Genomic DNA, 5,531 nt, shown 5'->3' with positions numbered 1-5,531 from the left:
CCTCTTGGGGTTGCATGCACACAGACTCGGCAGTTTGTGTTTGGGAATGAGCCCCGAGTTTACAGTGCTACGGTTGAACTGGAAGACTACAGGCCCTCAGGATATTGAAAATGTCTTTTTTTAATTGTGGCACCACCAGCAGCTACTTATTGGACAGGGAGAGCTGAGAGAGTGTTAACTGACCCCTCAGAGTAAATGTTGATGTGTGTGTGCTTGCAAGAATGCAGCGGCCCCTCAGAGTCCCCCTTTACCTCACCATGGAAACTATGTCAACACACTAGTCGGGTAGAGTGAGAAAAAAAAAGAAACCTATATGAACTGCCAGGAGTGTGTATGTGATGTATTATTAGTTGGGAGATATTTGACCTCACCTCTCTTCTGATTTCTCTCTGGTGCTTTCACTAGCTTGCTAACTCAGATATGAACTTCAGGGCAGTTAAATCATTTTCTGTCACTTTTATAGTCTGCAGACTTTCACTCAGTCGATTTATTAAACATTAAAAATCCACATTACGGATCTAACTCACTCAGAGACAGTAAAAAAAGATGGAGGAATAAGACGAAGTACACTAAAGGTAGGTTAAGACTTTTTCTCATTAGCTTGACTCATGTTTCTCTGGAAAGGTCATTTTGCTAGACAGGCCAAGGTCTGATTACAAACAGGGCTCCTAAATCATAGAATTTGTTAACTAGAACCTGTCAGACAACATGAAGTAGGATAAAAGGTTTCAATAGAGTAACACATCATCCCTTGATCTGAATTAATCATGAAAAAAAATAAAGACAAAGAGACGAAATTCCTTTTTTTAATTATCAGTCTGGAGAGAATTACAAAACAATTTCTAAGCACGTAGGACAACGAACGGTGATTAACCTTCCCAGGAGCAGCTGGCCTGGGGAATATTACTCCAAGAGGGAGTTAACAGCCCATCCAAGAGGTCATAGAAGAGCCTAAAGCAAGGACTGGGCTCCTCAATTATTCTGTTAACGTCAAAGTTCAGGATTTAATATCAACAGAGACAGTAAACATGGCTGACATAAGAGTTTCAACACCACAACCCCTTCTAACAAAAAGATATAACAAAAAAAATGTCTTTTATTTACCATTTGGGTACAAATGCATCTTGTTAATTCTGTTGTAAAACTAAACATGGAGCCTAGGCGGAAGTTCAACTGAAGAAACTCATTTGCTCTTCATACGGATATATGAATAAGCTTTGAACCAAACCTCCACGAAAGCCAATCGTCATCCAAAGCTCATCTTAAAAGGCCTCCGATCCTCACCTGTCTGCTCCTGTGCGCAGGCGGCGGATGCGCTATGTGACTTCATTCAGATGACACCGTTTCAACCCACCTCCAGCCCCTCCTCCACCATCGTAGCTAAAGCTTCATCAGTGTCATTCCTCCCGGACTCTTACTGCGTTCCCTGTCTCATCTCAAACGGTCCGGCAGAAGACCGCCATGTTTAGCCTGGTTCTGCCAGAGGTTTCTTCCCAACGAGGAGTTTTTCCTCTCCACTGTCACTTCATGCTTGCTCATCATGGACAGGTTCTCTCAACCTGTGTTATCCAACTGGTCTTCCATCTTCCAGGCACCTGAGTGAAGCTGTAGTATCAGCTCATGCAATCCAATGGATCTCCCCATAAAGCTCAGCAGACCATCTCGCTAACCAGCAGTCTACAGACTGACCAACTTCATCTATCTCCACTCCACCACCAGTTTCAGGCCTGGGGGGGAAACAGCCCTATTCTTTGCTCCTGTTCATGCATATCTATCAAAGTTAATGCTATGTTTCCTGCCAAGGTCTGAGCGCCAAAGACTAATTGTAATTGTATCAATACATTTCTCCTAATTGTCTTTTCTCTTTGTGTGAGATTTTCAGATTAAACTTCTGTCTGAAGCTTTATAATAACTTGGTGATTAAGCCAGCATATGCCGACTTACAAATAATTTGGCAAAACGGCTGGTGTACGATGGATAAGTTATGGGTAAGTTTTGTATAAGCACGCTGGCACATGTCGACATACGGCAAGTACGTATGCCAGTGTATGCTCATATGTGGCCATAAGTTACAGGTTAGTTAGATCGTTAACACACATAAATTCTAAATTACTCATAAGGCATGGTGTCAAGCTTATCCACAAACCTATAAGTAACTTGCACATAACTTATACAGAACTTATTAAGAACATCCCTAACGCACATCGACATGTGTAGGTATATCTGACATTTTCCAGACAACCATTGAACTTGTTTCTAACTTACAGCTATGCGCCTTAGCTTGATCCTCCCAGAGCTTTGCCTTCTTGTCCAGCCTCTGGTAGTCTATAATTATTCGCTAATTTGCGACTCGTGGACATTAAGACAAAACTGTGTGTTCTTGGCCCTCTTCTTTTTGGGAATGGTTGCCTGAGAGGGGAAGGCCACGGATGCAGCTGCCGATGCCATTGACAATGCCAACAAACTTCCTAGCAGACTCGACACTCAATATGCTGCAACTGCAAACCTTATTCCTTTCTTTTTTTTTTCTTTTTTTTTTTTTGGCAGGCGGTAAACAACAGCTAGAGAAATCTTCTTGTGCATTTTATGCAGGCCGGGTGCCTCCGGGCGCATTGCTGCCTCCTCAGGAAGTTCTGGACTTGTTGTGAATACTCTCTCTCTCTCTCTCTATATATATATATATATATATATATATATATATATATATATATATGCCCAAAATTGAAAAAATACATAGAAAGTTCAACATGTGCCAATCTTTTAAAAGATTCTGGGAGATCAGGCATATGTTGGCTAAATTGTCAAGGTGTGACAGCGCAATAAACCAGTATTAGAAACTGCACACCATGGAGTCAAACAAGGTTTTAGTAGAGGGATGATCAAAACAAAATAAGGAACTGGAATGGCATTATCAAACTTTGGACTTATATGGAATTAAGATACTATAGCATGCCCAGAAACAGGCCATTGGTATAAGAAAACTCTTCATTGTGTCAGAATTAAAATGGTTTTGCAGAGACAAGTGTAGTGGTTTTTGCCTCCAATTACTGCATTTTAACTATATCTTGTTTTTCTACTCACCTTTTTCTATCTAGTGTGGAGAGGCAGCCTAGTGTTTAGGAATCCTGAGGTTCTGAGTTGGAACCCCACTCCCACTGACTGCCACTCTGGGTGTCTGAGCAATACCCTGAACCCCACACCGCTCTCCAGGAGCCACATAATGGCAGCCCACTGTTGACCAAGGGAAGAGGTCAAATTCTCCAAAGCGAGATCAATAAAGTTCAATTATGTTAGTTTTCCATTTGGGATCTGAAACATTTAAGCTAGACAACAACATATTTAACTATACTAAATCTTTTTCCTCCACAGCAGATGCCAAACAGTGCAGAGACAGAGCAGTCCTCCTGCAGGGCATCTCCTTGTATGGCTGTGCCTCTACAGCATGGCGCTGCTCAGCCACCAGCCACTACAGCCTCTCTTTTATACACAAATAAGTGGTGTCATCACTCTTTGCATTGTCACTCTCCTCCCCCCTCTGTTTGTGTCCGTGGCATACGGCCAGTGAGCCTCTCAGAGAAAGACGAGGCTGCACCAACTGTTGCTCCTCCATACTTCAAAGACTGTTTAAATAAAAGTTAGGTACTGCTGGCAAGTTTGAAGAAAACCTGAAAAAAAAAAACGATTGATAAAGAACAGTCGGTCAAAGTTCTGATGATCTACGCAGGACTCATTTTAGTTTACAGTTAAGCTGCAGACGTCCACCAGATCCAGACACTTGTTCTCAAAGACGAGTTAGAGACCAATGACCCACCGGTGGATTTTATTGGTGTTGAATCATTCCAGGATCTACGCCCTCACCCTTTCCTGTCATCTGACTTTTATAATGCATCTGATTCAGACCTTCAAACAGAGGGGAATGACTAAATATAAGCGATGTAAAGTTATACTAAAAGCCCTGTGCAGCATTGAGTTTTCGGTACTATTTGCCAATTGGGTGAAATGTTTATCTAAATTTTAAAGAATCTATGAATCCCTTTGATTCTGCAGGAATAATCAATCCGCCATAACTAAGTTTTAATCATTTACAGCTTTCATGTTGCTTTTACATTTATTTTTCTAGATTCATCTCCACTTTTACACATCAAATCTATCTTGTCTTGTTTCCTTCTTCCCTTCCTTCTTTCCTCATTTACATAATTGCATTTAAAATCAAAATCATTATACCACAACTGAATCAAAAGCAGCAGGAAGAAGATAAACTTGTAACACCTGCCCCTACATTTGGTACCAACCATACACAACCAAATCACTAATATAGAGGGGAATATATAGAGAACACAAGTATGAATTATAAATTCCTACATCTTCCAGTGCACAAAAGCTCAAGTTGGCTTCTTAAAACCTTTTCTTAAAAAGAAAACACATGCAAATCTTTAGGTTAAGATTTTGGGAATACACGCAACAGAAAAACACGTTTCTTTTAACGTCAACCAACTAAACCTTGGATTAAAATCCAACTAGCCTCTGCAGTCCTTCTAATTCTAATTCAAAAAGGTTCTGTAATCGTTCTGGTATATGTTATTCTTTACTTTATGCATTATTATCTAAGTCTGAAGCTCAACTAAATCCATTATTTTCAATAAACCAGAACAAACAAGAAATATGTTGGTATGATCTCTATACCCTACTTTATATATTATTCTTATGGTTCTTTTCTTTCACATTTAAACCTGGTTTAGAATAAAATTGACAAATGGCTTGCTTTAAAAAACCAGTTGGAAATAGTGACACGTTTAAGTCCTGTACAATAATCATTGCCTTAAATTTGTATTTACATCCAAATTGTAATTTAGGGTAATGAGTTAAATCCCTATAAGGGATAAATAAAGGAAAGTCAGTTTGACTTTAATATTGGTGCTCCATGTCTTGACGTCAATGCCCTTAGCCGTTGGTTCCTCTTATTTTTTTTATTTTAGAGACACAGTAACTGCTTAAGTATATTTTTTTTATCACAAATAAATAATGTAAAACTAACAGGATACTGATATTCAGGTCAGGCTTTAAAAAAAATAATAATAATCACGTTGAAGGGTGAGGTTTTAACCCTCTGTGACCCAGATTTGCTCATCCTGCCATATTTGGGTATAGAAATGAAGAAGGGTTGGGTTTCTGCTCCGAGTGGGATGTAGAATCTGTAGAGTAATTTGGAGCTCCATCATTTCATGGTAATATAAACCCTGGAAGTGAAGCGGGATGGGGGCAGCAGAAAACATGTCACACTTGAGAAACACTCTTACCAGACTGCACCTCATCACCGCTCATGCTTTAAATTACACAATGTAAACTGAAATTACCAGCTCAAGAAGGCCACTGGGTCAAAGTTCCTATCTCTGTTTTTCCACTATCTTAAAACTTTGAATCCCTATAATGTCCAGAATCTGATATATATATATATATATATATATATATATATATATATATATATATATATATATATATATATATATATATATATATATATATATATATAT

General features: G+C 39.2%; 1 long non-coding RNA gene across 1 annotated transcript; it reads left to right on the top strand.

Moving 5' to 3' along the window:
- Positions 1 to 393: 393 nt before the first annotated feature.
- On the top strand, positions 394 to 3,741 carry LOC119792289. The gene is made up of 3 exons (XR_005281971.1): positions 394 to 575; positions 3,096 to 3,250; positions 3,370 to 3,741. It is a non-coding gene; the product is annotated as an uncharacterized LOC119792289 (long non-coding RNA).
- The last annotated feature ends 1,790 nt before the right edge of the window (positions 3,742 to 5,531 follow it).

This window comes from Cyprinodon tularosa, unplaced genomic scaffold (assembly GCF_016077235.1).
Source record: "Cyprinodon tularosa strain WSP-4 unplaced genomic scaffold, ASM1607723v1 ctg417, whole genome shotgun sequence".
In the NCBI taxonomy this organism is placed as follows: domain Eukaryota; kingdom Metazoa; phylum Chordata; class Actinopteri; order Cyprinodontiformes; family Cyprinodontidae; genus Cyprinodon; species Cyprinodon tularosa.
This window is presented reverse-complemented; position numbering and strand designations above follow the sequence as displayed.